This window comes from Strigops habroptila, chromosome 1 (assembly GCF_004027225.2).
Source record: "Strigops habroptila isolate Jane chromosome 1, bStrHab1.2.pri, whole genome shotgun sequence".
In the NCBI taxonomy this organism is placed as follows: domain Eukaryota; kingdom Metazoa; phylum Chordata; class Aves; order Psittaciformes; family Psittacidae; genus Strigops; species Strigops habroptila.
Window position 1 is genome coordinate 9,462,369 of NC_044277.2, and position 17,303 is coordinate 9,479,671.

Sequence of the window (17,303 nt, forward strand, 5' to 3'; positions counted from 1 at the left end):
CCATGTAATGGAACAGGACAAACAAGGCTGTTGTCCATGGACAGTGGGCCCTATTGTCCCTGCTGAGTACAAATGGGAGAGGAGGATGATGACTTCCTTTTCTCCTTCGGTCTTTCTCCCCTAGGCTACCATTAGGCTTAAGAGTAGTATTCTAACTGTGCGTGGCACCTAAGGGCAGGTTTGCTTCTGTGGTTTTAATTACCTGCCTGGCCATCTAGACATAAAATAAAGCCATCTTTTGTCACTGGTATACACACACACGTATACAGTCCATATACATCCAACAATACATCTGGAACTCAATAATCTTTGCGTGATGAAAACGTTCTGACTTGTTTTCTTTCCTACATGTCAGCTATACCTACCTGGCAGCAGTACTCCTACTACCAAAACAATCCACAGTCATTGAGCAGCGCAAGAGCAGTTATGTTCTGTTACCACTCCTTTATGATACGAGCTGTCAAATGCAATCTCTAATTTTGTTTTTTAGATTTATCACACTAATAACCTGGTAAAATAATTTTCTATTGAGAAGGAGCAATTAAATTAAAAGTGAAGGCAGAACTAACAGAAAATCTGTGGATTTTTAGTCATGCAGCATTTTCCAGAGTGTTCAATCATTTTTTTATGCTTCAATTATTACATGGAATGTGGATGTCTTAGTACACGGCTGCTGTTAAAACACTGGTGATGCTCAGGGTCTGGGTATTCTTACTTGTACTTGTGAAAGATGAGAGATCCAAACCAAGGATACCTTACAGTTTTGGAGAGCCCTAAAGAGTAAGTAGTATTATAAACCTGCTTATGGTTCCAGTGGGAAATTCTCCTTGTCTCACCCCACCCTGCCAAGCCTCAAGCAATTTATAGCGTTACAAGCATCAAAAATCATTCAACCCTAAGACTGGGTGTATGGTTTCCTTAGCTCTGTGTAACACAACAAAGTTCTGTTGCATGAGAGGTTAGAGCCCCGAGGTTTGTGTTAAGCCCACATGGTAACAAGTCCAACGTGAATGGACTCAGAGCATGATTCTGCTTCCCTTGAATTCAGTTCCGTGGATCTGGGTTGCTTCCTGCCTGGCACACAGACTCGGAAAGGCCTGCAGACTTCAGAGAAGAAGAGGCAGTGACCTGCCATCATCTCGGGTGCATCAGTTACACCCCAAAATCTGTATGGTCTAGTTGCAAAAACTCCTTTCTGTAGAAGTGGAAAGTCATGTCAAGCACTTAGTTGAGCATACTCTCTTACACAAAGCAAGCACAAGCAGTACTGGCACATCTCTTCAGTTATTATGCCCAAGCTGCTTCTGTGGAAATCTTCTTTCATATCTTCTTGGCCATCTCCTCTATCTGCTCCAATCTATACAAACCTCTAGGAGCCTCCGGGGCTTGCCTGAGCACTCCCCTTTCCCTGCTTAGGCAAAGGCAGCCAACAGGTACATGGTGTTGCAGCCCTGGTCTTGCCTGAGTGTTACCCAAGGATTGAACCAAAGTGCAGTGATTTCCTTTGAGTTCATCAAGCAGGTCTTGCAGCGCAACTATACTCACAAATGGCTTCCTTTATATCCCAGGATACTCTTTTATCTACAATAGTTTAAAGTTATTAATTAGTGTAGTCTATCCATGTTATCTTGAATCGTACCAACTGATGAGAGGAACTAAGTTTATCAGTTTAAGTCAATGTATGTACAGGTATGAAAATAAAAAGAAGATAAATACATTGACATATAAATAAACCTCTGAGATCCTTTCCATTTTCATTCTTTCTCAAAGTGGTTTTGGGGGAACTTGGTATTCACTAAGAATTGGCAATTATCAAAGTGATATTCAGCTTCTGAAGAGAAAGTAGGAGAAGCGGTTAGACTTTTGGGTGGTCGATCTGCCTCTTTCAGATTGAATAATCACCTTTGCCAATGGTAACGCTCTGCCGTTTGAGGCTGCCAGGAGTTTTGTCTTGGCTGTATCCGTATGGTACCTGCTCTAGTGGAAGGTGTCCCTGCCCATGGCAGGGGGTTGGAACTGGATTGTCTTTAAGGTCCCTTCAACCCAAACCATTCCATGATTCTATGATATGTGTAATTTTACTAATGAAGCAAGCCCCAAACAAGGTTATTTGTGCTTCCCCTCTGCTTTGGCAAATCTACCTGCACCAGCAGTACAGGTAGCTCAGGGTGTGTGATGTCGCCATGTAGGGACACCAAAAGCCGAGCTGCGATACAGGCAAGTAAGAAGTGAAGCCAGTAGGATGTGTACAGAGAGGAAATCACATCATTAACTCCATGAAATGCCCTTGAAAAGTATTTTTGTGTTTCTTAACACATTTTGCCCATCTATTTTAGGGGAGACGGAGAGCACTGTGGCATCAGCCCTTAGAGCAGCGGGACGTTCTTCCAGCACTTGCTGGGTGATGCAACTTCCCAGTTTATGTTTGCTTAGATCTAACACATCCACCTGGGCAGCAATTTTGGCACGACTTCCAGTCAGCGACCCCGCTTTCACAAACAAGGCGCCTTCTTTTCCTTGCCACCCCGGCTTTGCCAGGCGCAGACACCCAAAGCCCCTGAGCCAGGCTTTATTACAAAAAACCCCACCAAAATCACAAAACCGGCTTAAACCACGATCCATAACGTTAAACTAATGGCTTTAAAGCGCTGTTATGCGAAGCTGGGGATGCGGCGGGGCTCTCCCGCCCCGCACCCAGGCGCTGCGGGAAGATGGCGGCCCCTTTAAGGGGGCTGACCCACCGCCGCCTCCCCTGCCCGCCCGCCCCTATTCCGCTCCCCGCCCCTGCCCGAGACACTCGGAGTCGAAGCAGGTGCATGCGCAGTGCGCTGGCAGCCTGGCGCGCTTGCGCAGTCACCTGCTGGCTCCCCCCTCACCCCCCCCACCCCTCCCCTCCCCTTTTCCCTCACCGCTCGTACATCCGGGTCATCGCACGCCCGCCCGCACGGCCGGTGCCCCGCGGTGCCGTGCAGCTCGCGCCCCCTCCCCTTCCTTCCTTCCCCCCCCTTCCCCCGGCGCCGCCATCGCGCCCCTGCCCTGCGCGGGCTCCGGCCGCGCCGCTGCTGTCGCTGCCTCCGCCCGAGCCGGGGGGGAGGCGGCGGCCCCGGCTCCCGCTCCCGCCCGCAGCGCGGCTCGGTGAGTGTCAGTGGCGCGGAGGGCGGCGGGGTGTGTGTGTGTGGGGGGAGCGGCCGGGCGCGGCGCTTCATCCTCGCCTCATCCCCGGCGGCGCGGCCTCTGCCTGCCCGTGAGGGGACGCGGCTCCCATCTGTTGCTCTTCCCCCACGCCTCAGCCCGCCGCAGCTCCGCGCCCCGTCCCGCCGCAGCTTCGCCCCGCAGCGCCGGCCGCTCAGCTCGGTGGCGGGGTGAGGAGGGGGCTGCGGCCTCCCTCCCGCGGCGGGGACAAGCAGCGGCGGCGTCGCCTTGGGGGAGACCTCGCGGATGGCCGGGATCTACCCTGTGGTAAATAACCCTGCTCCGGGGCTCCTTCCCCTCGCCGCGGAGGGTCGGAGGCGGAGGTGCGAGTGCCGGCGGCTCCCCCGGCTTGTGGCGGGGGCTGAGGGCGCGTCCCCCGCCCGCCGGGCCGGTGCGGAGAGACGGAGTGACAGCGTTAATGGTTAACCGGGAGGAGGGCACCTCGAGAAGGGCCATTGCAGCCCTTCGGATGGTAGCCGAACCGTGCAGTGCGCGAAGCGGAGCACGGAAACCGCTGCGAATTTGTCATAGTCAGGGTGTATCCTGCAGGTCTGTGCGCTGTAGCTGGGATGCTGGGGCTGTAGGTCCAGGTAGGGTTAAGGTGAATTAAGAAGCTGTGATCGGAGGGTGTTGTTTCTAACCTATTCATTTAAATAGCTGATAAAATCAATTTGTAATTGGGTTTTATTTCTTTGCTGTGCTGTTTGAGAATAAGGACTTGTGCAGCTCGGTGCTGTTTTGTTACTTTTTAATGTGATATTGAATCTTGTGTGGTGGTAAAATATAAGAAGTTTCTTCGCAGAAACATTTTGGATACTAAAGAAACCAAGAGACTGTTATGAAGGTTCTTGAAGTGTGTTTAAATTCTTCTGTTCCGTTGCATCTGTGTCCTGGTTCCACATGTCAGTGGCAGTGTGACAGCTGTCCTTCTGCTGCGATACTGGAGTCTTAGTGACATGTCCAACCTGTCATCCTGAATTTCTGTTAGCACAGTATGGAAATACAAGTGTTGAATAGCATGTGTGTTATTCCTCAAGCCAGTAAAACGTTTTCTAGATTCATCTCATAATCTGTGTTCCTTATTACTGTTTCTATTGCTAAAATCTGCAAAGTCTGTTTTGCACAGACTTCCCCCTCTGACAAAAATGGTTTTCTTTTTTTGTGCTCTGACTGCATGGACTTTAAATATAGCTGTAAGTAAACCAGCATTTTCTGTAGTAGGTCATGGCAGCCAGGAGTATTGGGCAGAAGACATTTAGTCATTATGCTGAGGTTACTGTTGTCAAGGTTGGAATGTGAATCCAAACTTAGAAGGTTCTACCTGACAAATATGTTTGTTTAGCAAAGGGCATTGTTTTGCAAAACATCTTCAGTTCTTTTTGGCAACTTTAACAGTAAAATCCTAAATCACTTGAATAAGATATGGCCATTCCATGAAGTAGGAATGGGTTGTCTGGTGTACAGAGATTATTCCGTTGCTGAAATACAAGCTTTCAGTAGAAGATAGGGGCTTTTATCCAAGTCACGCTGTCAGATTTCTTATTGCATGTGTTAGCTGTCAGAGAGTAGGGGCTATAGAAAGAAGTGATCCAGAATCTGCTTTAAAATATCCTTGTCAAGAAGCACCATGGTTGTATGAAGGTGAGGAATGAATTTGATCCCTTCTGTTATACAACTTCCATTTGCCATCAGGTGCTCTAGATTTTCTTCATTGTTTGCAATTTAGCTGGGGCCACCTGAGGTGAGGGATTACTGAAGAGATTGTCTTTTGGAATTCTCTGCCTCTTCATCTGAAACCTCTCCTGTGGGAACCTCGCTGCCTGTGGAAAACATGATGTTCTTGTGCACAGAACTGTCCTGTCCTCATATCTGGGTTCTGTGGGAGTCTTAATGTCTGGGTAGAGAGAAAAAGGAAACAGTTTTAATGTGTCTTGCAGTAGTTGTGTATCTTAGCAAAATAATTGATTTTGAAATTAATTGAATGTGATTGGTAAAATAGTTTAGGGACAGTTATGTGGGGAACTTAATTCAAGGTGTCTGTGCACAGACTTCTAACAGTGCTTTCTAGACACTTGGAATTAATCCTATAAAGAGACAGAAGGGTGGGGAATATTTGTGTTGCTGCTTACTGAATTATTGAGTGATATGGTAACAGAAATTGGCTTTGTCATTTGGAAAAGCATATGTAGGGGCCACTTTGGGTTTCTGTAGCTGCTTAGGCATGGTAAACATAACTGGTTTTATTTTCCCCTCGCTGTGTATCTGGGAGAATACAGATACACAAACAGCCTGCAGTGCCCTTGCTGGCTTTTCTTTTCTGTTACTGCCTGCCAGCTGGGGGCATGGATGGAACTAATGCATACCCTGTAGTAGAGACAGGCAAAATGAAAGCTTACGTGCAAGAAGTCAGAGCTGGTTTTTAAGCAGTCAGGTTTGTGCGTGTGGTGTTTTGTTTGTGTGTTTTAATTGAAGAAATAATGGTCCTGGTGTAAATCGGGGTTGTCACCTTTGTCCTTCCTAAAAGCTTGCTCTTATAGTTACACCAAGAGCTTTAATCATTGGTATAGATAGGCTTAAGTTGAGAAGAATGTCTCCTGTCTGTTAAAGGTAATGTTAACTACCCTGAAGTATATTATAAATCAATTTTATGAGACCTACTCCTCATAAAAATATTTGAAAATACATCTTCAAAGCTGCAATACTTTGTGTTGTCAAATTACATCTCACGGACTATCAGCTGTCAAGAGAATGTGCTACAGGTGAAGCATGCAGCCCAAGTGAATGCATGTATGCTGAACCCACACAGGGTTTGAAGGCAGTGCCCACTCCTGTGCTTACACCAGGAAGCAGCATCATCCCAGTAGTCCCTTTGGTCCAGCTGAATCCCTCCAGGTCTATCCACATGGCTCCAGAGTTGATGAGGGTGAGGGGACTGGGGATGTGAGGGAACTGTGCTTGGGCTGGAAGGAGTTAGGTGCTGGGGCCCGTGAAGCCTTGGCACTGCTTCCTGGCTGCGGCACCTGAAGTCCATGCACCAGTCAGGCAGAGTGAGGTTCATTCCAAATAATTTTCCAACTGTATGTGCTGGCCAGTTGTAGGCACCTTTTGACCTCATTTCTGCTCCCATTCACTTGCATGTGTCGAGAGCACTTTGAAATAAATGGTTCTCTTGTGTATCTTGTAAACTTTCCTTTAGTATTAATCTATGGACCTATAAACTCAGGTGTATTAGCATTTTTTTTCCATGTGATTGTGGGAAATTTACCTCTACCTAATGTGGAGAAGTCTGCCTCTCTCTTCATGTGTGTGAAGATGGGAGCTGATTTGATTTAATGTTAGGATCTCTTAAAATTCACCTCAGTTTCCCCCCCTTCTGTGATTCAGGAGTGTTCTGTGGAGTGCCACAAGTTGGCTGCTGCAGCTGGCAGAGTGTTTCAAACTGTCTCAAATTTGCTGAGAGTCATAGGATCTGTTATATAGGCACTGTTTGACGTTTGCAATTCCAGTGCTTACTGGAGGGATGGGCATTGCAGTTATAGAAACAGCAGAGCCTAACAGAAACCAACAACAATGAGCAGTTTTAGAACTGACTAGGTAAAGCTGCAAGTATTTTTATGGACAGCCTTTTCTTGTGTGTTCCTCATCTTCTGTGCTTTTAATTGCATTCTCCTTTTTAGAAATGGCATTTTGTTGTCTGGGTCACATGAAAGCCTGATGCACAGACAATACCTTTGCTGTGGAAATAGCGAAACTAGTTACAGACAAAGCATATTGAGAGGTGTAAGTAAAACAGTGCATGCTTTTGCCTTTCATTCATGAGAGTTTGATTTTCAAGGTAGTTGTAGATGTGAGGTGAAGGCTGACGGTGTCCTGCTCGGTGCGTGTGGCTTATGAACTCACATCTGTTGTTAGGACCCTTGGCATCTGGGTGTGCTGCCATCTTCATTTACTGTTGCTCCTGAATCAGGTGGTTTAGTAATTTACTTCTAGTTAACTCTGGAAATACTGATACCGGCCATGACATTGATTTGTAAAAGGATTTTTGGTACCAGACCTAATGTTGTGGAGTGTCCTTTAACATTTTCAGCACCTAGAAAAAGAGTTTTTATGTTTATACAACCTCGGCAGGTATTGGCTCTTTGGTGTCTACCACAGATGTTGTTTGCCTTGTTTGCACTAACCTAAAGTTCTAGTATTGCATTTGAGGAATGATGTAGGACTGACCCAAGCCAGCATCTTTTTTTACTACACAAAAATCAGCATGGGACTTTAGGGAGAATTGGGGACTAAATATTTCTGAAACAGAGATTGTACAGAAGTACAGTCTCAATGTCTATAAAACCAGTTTCCTTTAATAATGTATGTATGGGAGGATTCATTTTTGTTCTGCTCAGTGGAAACACTCTATGGTTTGTGGGCTTGTTTTCTAAGTGTTTGGCTGATTCTCTGGCTTTTATCTACAGCATTTGGGATTCCCAGGTGGTCCCTGTGCAAACAGTGTAATTGGGTCTGGGACAGCTTAACTTGTGAGAGTGAGTGTGTTCAGGTTGGTGTGGCTGTAGCTACAGAAATAGCTCTCCTTGCAAAACAGGCCTTCGTCTGCCACCCACACCAAAACCTAAAGCTTGATCCTGTAGGCAGTTAATACGTTTGTCTGGAAGCTGATTCCCATCAGCAAATGCTTTACCTGAATCAGTGACTACCAGGCAAAAAGAGTTTTCTATGGGTAATCACTTTCTATATAAGACAGCCCAGCAGAACAGTGGCCTAGATACATTTTTAAAAGCACTTTTTGCTTCAAACTACGGGGCTTAACCATTCCCCAGTAGCAGGAGGCTGCTCTGTGAGCAAATTCTGTTTAACTGGCATAGTTCAAAAGACTCTTAAATTCAGCCATGAGGCAATTCTGGTTCTCCTTTAGTACCAGATGATTAAATTAAATGGAGTGTTAGCATGAGTAACTTTTTCTGGAGTGCTGTACAAGGTAATAGATGAGTTCTAGGAGCCCTAGTTGTAAATTAGCTGACTGGAAGGCCCTGTTTCTGTGCTGAGTGGCTCTAGCAGTTGTATAACTTCAAAAGTTGGGTCTAATTGTGTATTCTTCCAGTCAGGTGTGGCACCGGGTGATGGCTGGTTTTCCTTTTTATGGCAGCGGTCTCGAGGGTAACATCCTCACAGGGAAAGGGAGCTCTTGTCTTTTTGTTTTGGACAACAAAGGGGTTTGTTTCAGCTTCTGATGTACAAATTAATTTGAACTGTTTACTGGGGGAAAAGAAGACGTAGTAGTTTCGTGAATTACAGCACTGCTGCTCTGAAAAGCTGTAAGAATTAGGAATGGATTCGTAGCTCCTGTTTGTTAAAAACAAAACCTTCCTGATTGTCCCTAAAAGTGAAACTTCTCAGGCAAAGCACATTGTGGGCATGAAAAGCCAGTTCCCTTCTTTCTGTTACCTTTGCACCTTTTATGTGCTGAGACATATGGTTATTTGAAACTGTTTGTGCTTAATGTGGAAGTGAAATATGTAACCACTGGACTTGATGAGGCTTCATCTCAAAGATAAAATTGCTGACCTTTTATCTAAATGAAAATCATAGACGAGGCAGAGCCTTATTTGCGTATGGGTAGTAGTTAATAGAGTTCAGGTTTCCTGCTTGTTTGTAGAAGTCTCATGTGGAGAGATGTGGATTTACCAGCTGATCAGGCAGTTGAATTGTGATGACAGTTTTTTGCTCTGTGTACTTCTTGTAGAAGATAACTCGCTGCTTGCTCCCATGTGCAACTGGCTAAAGTCATATCCTCCCGACTACTAAACCAGTACTTTAAGTGCTTAAACTGTTCCTTCCTTTACATCTCCGAGTTCAGAGCTGAATTAATTTCTTAGCAGCGGTAGCAGAACAACATGCCCTAGTTGGTATGCCCAGGCTTGAAGTTCGGAGGATGATTTCACAAGAACTTAAACTAGATTAACAAAACCTGGCTTATTTTCTTCTCTTTTCTGAAGTTTCTGGGTTTAGCAATGTGCAAGTTTGTGATGGTGAAACTCTTCTTGTAACTATGGCTTCTTAATAAACATAGGGCAAAATCTTGTCCCAACGGGGAACTTACTGTAAGTGGGCCTGGCAGTAGGGCTAGTAAATGGCAGTGGAGGAGGCTACTGATTAAGACCTAATACTTTAAGCAAATAATGTTTTATAATATTGATGTTAATATTGTGTCAGGTTTTCAAAGGAATTTCACTCAAACTACTTCAGTAGGTGCCAAAAATGAGGCTTGGAAACAGATGTTGTAACTGGAGTCTTAAAATCTTTTGACAGCTCTTCAAATAGTTGTAGTGTGCCTCAGCTTTACAGCAGAGTGTTTTTGCAGGGTTTATGCCTCTTGCTTTGCTTCACTCCCTGTCCCTAGCCCAGGATGGGCCTCAGTCTGACCCCATTTACAGTCCTATGAAAACTCATGCTCTAATAAACATGTATCCAGCCAGGAAGCATGGGAGAAGAAATGGGTTTGGATGGAGACGACTGAGGTGAGGAGCGACAGCAGTTAACTGAAGCAGCAGCTTACTCTGGGCTGAAAGCAGGGAAGAACATTAAGTAGAATCTGGGACTGAGCTGGGGAGAAAAGTTGTTCAAAAACTATCAGAGAAGTTGGTTTGGGAGCTTGTTGGCAGGTACAGGGGGAGTGTGTGGGTATGATGCTGCTTCTTACCCAGGATCTTGGGGACAGCAAGGGAAATGGGGATTTGCTGGACAAAGAAAATGCATGAAAGGGAGCTGATGGGGAGAAGGCTGGACAGGAGAAGTGAGAGCAGGCGCTGGGATTTTTATAAAGAAGGCAGATAAGTCTGTTGGACGGGGAACTTGGAATGTTCAAAGTAGAGTGAGAAAAACTGTAAGGATGGGACTACAGCGAAATAAATCATGCTGAGTTTTGTCCATTGCCATTAGTAACCATGGTGTTTTCACCACTTTAGCTTAATACGTATCTCCAAGTGGTAGAAATTGGTGTTGTGAGCAAGTGGTTCTGATTGTGGCGATGTGCCATGTAGCTATGAGGATGAACTGTTCAGGCTCATCTCCTAGTTAAGAGTTTATACTTGGCCTTTCCTGTTAGGCTGCAAAACAGTGCTCAAAAGTAAAGAAACTGCCGAAAGCAGGAAGCCTTGAATACATAATTGTGTTCCAGTTCTTCCATTAGGACCCTTGATTTATCCCAACGATGAAGTGGCTGGTGAACAAGCGCTCAATAGTTTTTCTTCCTTGCTTAGTGCAGTACTGTGCTTTTGCTACATTGCTGCAGAGATGCAGTGAATTTCCTCTTGGAGAGTCTAATGCTGGCTCTCTCTACAGTTACTTATTATCAGAATGGTCTAGTGAGATGAGGAAGTGGTTTGTTTCCTATTTCACATGAGGACCAAAGGCACAAAGAAGAGAAGTTCAGCTGGTTTTGCATGGTTAGAAATGACTGGAACCTGAGTCTTTTTAGACTAGTTTACATATTGCAGCCACATCCCCATTGAACTTGCTGGTTTTCTCTGCCTGTGATTCCATTTTAATACTGTAGTCTGACTTCACACTTGTTCTGCTCATTCTCAGTCCCTTTGGACATGTAGCTGCTGTAACCAAAGTGGAGAACGTGGCAGTGCTCGAGGTCATTCTGTTTATTGCAGCAGCAGCATGTGGCCATTTAATTCTGTCAAGAAGGCAAAGTTATTTCGAGTTTCTTCTTGTATGAATCTGTTGCTTTTTCAGAGAAATGAGAAAGGATTAATTCAGGCACTGTGTGACTCTCCTGAACTCATACTCTGGTGTTAGCAGTGCCTGCAAACTTTTGGTCTTGATGCAGATGGTTGCCTTCCTTAGCTGTGCTGCACTCGCACAGCTTTAGGGCCAAACTGCCATGGGTTGTAAAAATACACCTCTTTTTAGTGTTTAAATGTTATGGAAAAGTCAAAGTGCTGCAGCTTTATTAACAGAACTGTGGGCAATGAATTCCTTCCTCTCAGTTATGGTGAAAGGAGGAGGAATAAGCTGATCTTTATATTTCAGTTGGGGGTCTCTGTTGTCCACATAGCTCTGCTTAGCTGTTTAATTTGACTGATCGTTCTGGCCTACTCCAGCCACTGGAAGGGAGGAACCAGAAGCTCTTTCTGTTCTGTAGAGCCTTGTGGCTTCTCAAGTTTCTCTTTAGAAGCAAAAACCTATCAGCCAATGTAAGGAGTAGAAAGCTGCTGTTTCTCTGCTGGTAGAAGGAGGGGGTAAAAAGTCTTAAGAGAAATACTGTGAATGAGGCTTATGTTGGTTAGAAAACTGCAGACTATATAAAGAAAGAAAGAAGTCTTTACTCCTGGGGAAAGAAAAGAACAGCCTCTGCTGATGGAGCTGTGTTTCTTTGCCTTTCCTTGCCAGGCCTACTGTGTTGGCTTATGTTCAGTTAATATTTGGCTGATCAGCTTCGCAGCTAGCAGGACTAGGAACGCTTTTGCTGTAGATTAAGTTTGGTGGAAACTTGCTTTCTCTTGAAGGCTTTGTATTCAGTGGTAGCAAATCTCTTTCTTGGTCTTAGAGTAGAGATTTTTCTCCCTGGTTGGGGAGGGGAACGATAACAGGAGTCCTTTTGAGCTGAAAAGTCAATCTGTACTCTGGTTTTCTTAGAGCGCAGCTGGCTTCTGATGTGATACTGGGTGTATGACAAAACAGTGTTCAAACTAGAGGTACTTTCATGTGGAAAAGGACCCCTAAACAAAGATTTTAAACAATAAGAGCCTCAGGTGCTGTTTTGTGGCCTTACGTAGGCTTTTTGTGTGTTTAGTTACGTGATGTGTCAGCTCTGCCCACCTTTACCTCTGTGGGTGGGTTTATGCAATTGAAGTATCTTCAGTTCAAGTAAGAATTGTAGTGACACTTCATAAAAGAACGTGAAGTGCAACATGCTGAAGCACAGCTACGTGTGGGTGAGTCAGGAGGGAGCTGGGAGTAGCAGCACTAAAAAAGAAGGAAGTACAGTCATGATAAAACTTTGCTTAAAAAGGAAGAAAGAAAAGAAAACAAACACCCTTCCCCCCTCCCCCCCAACTCAACAACCATGTCCTGAGAGGATGGGAACGCAATAAGGTGATGATCAGTTTGTATCTGATAGTTACTCTCTGTGTATAGGTTTTTATATGTGGTTGTATGTCTATAAACATGTGCAACCATCTACTTGCATGTGTGTCTGCATGCTGTTCGGTGTAGTTTCCTATATTACATCTCAAGTAGGGCACTTTGTATCCCAAGCAGATTTGAGCTGATGTAGAGCACACATTTGATTTTTAGGCAACTAATATTTTAGTCGCTGGCCAAAATACTTCAGTGAGTTTCAAGCCTCTGTTTTGGTACCAGTGATATGGGCTTTGCTTCTGCTCCTGTTGCATCTGGTGAGGGCAGAACCTCTCTGCTGCCGGACAAGCATCAGGGCACGCTCTGTGCTGCTGACAGTTGTCAGGAAATAATAAACACCAAGTACAATACGGTTCAGTCTTCACTATGTGTTGGCTTTACAGCACCGCCAGTATGACTCAATGCTGCTTAATTTTGTGGTGTTAATGTATATGCAAGAGCTTCAGAAAAAGAACCCCAAATCACTTACTAACTTCAAGTAATTTGTGTTTGGCTTCCACAATTCTATAGCTTTAACTTCCTCCGAGAACATGTCGTCTTTGGTCTTAGTAGCTTTGCATATCAAAAAATAAATTTGAAAGCCAAATGCTGTCTTTAAAATGAAAAGCACAATTGTTGTGCTTAGAACTGGTCTGTTTCCTGGTTCTCAATCAGTGCTAGAAAAAAAACCAACTACATGTATTTACTTTAGTCCTGGTAAAATGCTGCTCTTGGCAAAAGGAATGGGTGTTTCATTTTGATTGTGTTGTAAATGAGCACAGATCTGAATTAACAGTTCAAGATACTTCCTAATAACATAATCATAAGGAAAAATAAGCTATTTTATGTTGGTACTTCATCATATCTTTGGTTTCCAAGGACTGTATTCAATCTTAGCTTGAGCTGGTGTTACAACTCAGCTTTGGAAGTTAAGGGAAATAGATGAAGACGGTGAGTGAAAGGCTTGATAGAGATGTCTGACCATTTAGCTTGATATGTTATACCCTAATTCTTTAGAGTATTTGTGCTCTCGTGTAGTGTTTTGTTCAGTTTAAACCCAGTTCAGTTAAGGTATTCATTCTCCCTTGCCCTAGGAGATCCTGAGTACAGATTTCCACACTTCATTTGCTGCCCTTCACTTGAAGGAGAGCACCTCATAAAAGCATTTTCTTCTCTTACCAGCCAGTTATTGTGTGTAACATCATCTCTTCCTTACTCCTGCCAGCTGCGTTCTGCTTCATAAATTGCTGAGGCTGCTGTTACAGGATGGGCTGTGTCCCGCTGTGAGCACTGCAGTACGAGTAACTGGAAGGGTTCATGCTCTTGGGTTGTGTCTCATCAGATAGTTTCACTCTTACTGCTCTGTCCTTTCTAATCCTCTTTTATTTTTGGTGTTTATGTAGAACTTCTTGCTCATATTTCAGGAAATACCTGACATAGGTCACATTCTTTGTGTTTTCTTTTGTTTTTACCAATCATACTTTGCTCTGCTTTATTCTCCCCTGAATACTCATAAAGCCAAGATGTTTAGAGTAACTGTTACCAGCAGCATCTAATTCAGTATTGCAATAGCTCTGGTTGTTATCCCAGTGCTGCTCTGTAGCATCATTAATACTTGCGATCATCTCTACAAAGTTGAGGCTACAACTGCCTGAAAAGGAAATTGTTTGAATTGTGTCTCTGAACTTCCATTTTTTTTCTTCCCCCTGCCCCTCCTCCTGCTTGAGCATGTCCAGGGATCCTGGAAGGATGCTCCTTAGGGGCTGTTTTTCACTTCTGAATGTGAGGCCAGAAGTCCAGACAGGTTTCATTTGAACTGTGCTTTGGAATTGGGGATGGTTTGTTGAACAGGACATGGCTTTTTCTTTTCCTTCCTTTACGCTGTGGTTCTCAGCGTTTCTCAGTACTTGTAATTGGGGCAGACTTTGTGCCTGTGGTAGTCTGGTTTTCTGACAAGCACTTCTTTAAGGTCTGAGTAAAGTTTACAGTGCAGAAACAGACCTTTATTCTTCGCAAAGAGCCATGAGCAGTATTCCCATCCTTTCCGAAACAGTCCTTCCAGAAAAAGGAGAGAATTCTCACTTCTGCAGTGAAACTGATCTTCAAGGTCAATACTTCAGGCGTTTCTGGTATGATTTGAGCAGAAGTAGTAAATTCACTATCTCTTGTTGTTTTTGTTAACTAGGATAAGTAGTGCTTATCATAGGCTGCAGGTAATACCTGTTGAAAGATGCAACTCTTGTGAATGTCTGTTATTGCCTGAGGCTTTATGATGGCATACATTTCTTAGAATCACAGATTGGTTTGGGTTGGAAGGGACCTTAAAGCTGATCCAGTTCCAGCCCCCTGCCGCATCAGGGACACCTTCCACTAGAGCAGGTTGCTCCAAGCCCCTGTGTCCAACCTGGCCTTGAACACTGCCAGGGATGGGGCAGCCACAGCTTCTCTGGGCACCCTGTGCCAGCGCCTCAGCACCCTCACAGGGAAGAGCTTCTTCCCAATATCTAATCTAAGTCTACCTTCTGTCAGTTTAAAGCTATTCCCCTTTGTCCTATCCCTGTAGGCTCTTGTAAAAAGTTCATTGTCGTCCACCTTTAGGTACTAGAAGCTGCTCTGAGGTCTTCCCCAGAGCCTTCTCTTCTCCAGGCTGAAAAACCCCTACTCTCTCGGCCTGTCTCCATAAGAGAGGTGCTCCCGCGCTTCGATCATCTTATTTACATGGGAGTAATTCTGAAGATGTGACTGGGCTTTTGTTGAAAAGGTGATAATCTTTTTTTAGATGGGTGGATTCCTCCTCCCCCTCCCCCCCAATCCCTTTTGTAGGTTAATATAGAAAGAAAACCTTTTGGAGAAGTTTCACTGACACAGGGGCCGTGTCCTCAGAAAGTCTAGTGATTAGTTCCTCCTTCGCTGTAGCACCTGCACCGAATAGTTGACTCTGTGTGTGCCTTGCAAAATGGCAAGGGTATAATCTGGAAATGGAACTAGTTTGGTCATGGCTTTTAAATATGCTACATTGTTGTTTTAACAGCTAGCTAGGCTTCAAAGAAATGATGTTGGAAAATATCTCTGAAAGCTGCAGCACCAGGGCTGTCCCATCCTGAATGAGACTTTTCTAACTTACTTACATATCTAAATTTTATCTAAACCTGTCACAGTACAGGTCAAGATTGGGGGAGTATTTCAGGGCCTTTAGCCTTTCCTGAGCAGAGAGGATGGAGATGTGTTGTCTGGTCTGTTTGCCTGGTAACAAGGGATCGGTCCTGGCTGTTTATCATATTCATAAGAAAATGATTACATTTGCATTTGTATCATTGCCCAGCTTCTGACTCACTGGAAGGTGTGGATAGTAATGCATAATAAAATACATAGAAACATACTACTTGTAATATACTGATATAAAACCCATGTACTTAAACACATGATATTAAATAGAATCGTAGAATAGGTAGGGTTGGAAAGGACCTTAAGATCATCTAGTTCCAACCCCCCTGCCATAGGCTACATGTTTGTTTCAGAACCTGGTAGATGAATCATAGAATCATAGAATAGTAAGGGTTGGAAAGGACCTTAAGATCATCTAGTTCCAACCCCCCTGCCATGGGCAAGGGACACCTTGCCCTAAACCATGTGGTCCAAGGTAGATGAAGCATGCAGTTGAAAGCTGAACTGACAAAAACCATACCAGCAGATGTGGGATGTTATTTCTTTGCCTCTGAGGTGCTCTACTCCCAGTTGCTGAATTGTTCAGGTCATACAAGTGTTTAAAGCAGATTTGAAGAGGTCCATCCATTTCAGCGTGATGAAATGAACTGTAGTAATACATAACATAAATAGAAGTAGGTATCTAAAACTTGAGCTTGTTTTCAGTGAAGACTTGTGCTTGTCCCAGCCTGTGTTCTGGTTGGGCTCTGCAAGACAGACTTGGGAAACTGGTCCAGATTTCAAACAAACCACTTCTGGGGTTTGAGTTGTTCTAACCAGGGAGCTTACCCACGTTAACCCAGTGGTGTTCACGTTGGTACAATAGAGGAAATAAGGCAAGAGCTGTTTCTTCTGCTGGCACTTATGGCTTAAAATCTAATAAAAGCTTTATTTTATTTGAAGTGCTAGAGAAATGAAAGGAAACAAATGCAGATCTTAATTTTATACTGAACTTGCTCTTTAGAAAGGCATTGTTTTGAAAGGTAGTTGAGCTTCGTGCTTTCTGCTTTATGTGAGGGTGGGTTTGTTTTGGTTTTAATACATTAATTTCAAGGAATTTCTTTGCACTAATTCACTCCACAAAAATGTTAAACCATTTCATGTATCTCTGAAATCATTGGATGAAGTTGCCTGTCTGTAAGAAGCACCAGGTTTTGCTTCTAACAGGAAAAAAGGTGTACAGTTCTGTGTCACTGCAGAAAATGAGCCAGAGAATTGCTCTCTGGCATGCCCGTGCTCTTGAATGTGAAGCCTCTCCATTAAAGATCTCTTTTTCTTCTAACATGGTTTGTTAGCTTTCTAAAAGCAGACCTAAGGATGTGACTCAACCTCGCAGGAGGAAGGAAACATGAAATGCAGGCTGTTGTGTTGTGAACTTAGAGCAATCCTTTGCAAGAGGGCTTGCTGGTGTTGCTGAATAACTGTACCACTGCTGTACTGCGCATGGAAAATGGGGAGAGCGCATCTGTGTGTGAGTGTTCTTGGCTGTATGGAGAAGACCTTGTGCTTAATGACATCTTGCATGTAAGTAAAACAAAAAGGCAACCTACCCCCTTATTTACATCTTTTCAATCCAAAGAAGTGTGAAGATCCATTCTTCTCTCCCCCCCATTTCTTAGCATGCGGGAACAACATGCTGTGTATCCTTACTGGATACGGGAGATGAGAGTTTGAGATGGTGGATTTGGGTTTGCTGCCACTGGTGTGCAAACAAGTGAGGTGTGGACAGGAGGATGATAGTGCTGCTAGTTCTCCATTTTCAAACCTCATTT

At 44.2% G+C, this 17,303-nt stretch overlaps 1 protein-coding gene across 4 annotated transcripts in view; it reads left to right on the plus strand.

Annotated features, from left to right (window-relative positions):
- The window catches only part of CYRIB (CYFIP related Rac1 interactor B), a 101,065-nt gene that overhangs the window by 18,303 nt on the left and 65,459 nt on the right, over positions 1-17,303 (plus strand). The window contains exon 1 of one of the 4 annotated variants that reach the window (XM_030479384.1): positions 2,821-3,135. The exons of 2 other annotated variants lie outside the window; for them this stretch is intronic. The gene's annotated coding sequence lies outside the window, so the exon portion shown is untranslated. Of the gene's footprint in view, positions 1-2,820; positions 3,136-17,303 lie in introns of those variants that run through there. One more of the 4 variants, XM_030479415.1, reaches the window with a different exon arrangement.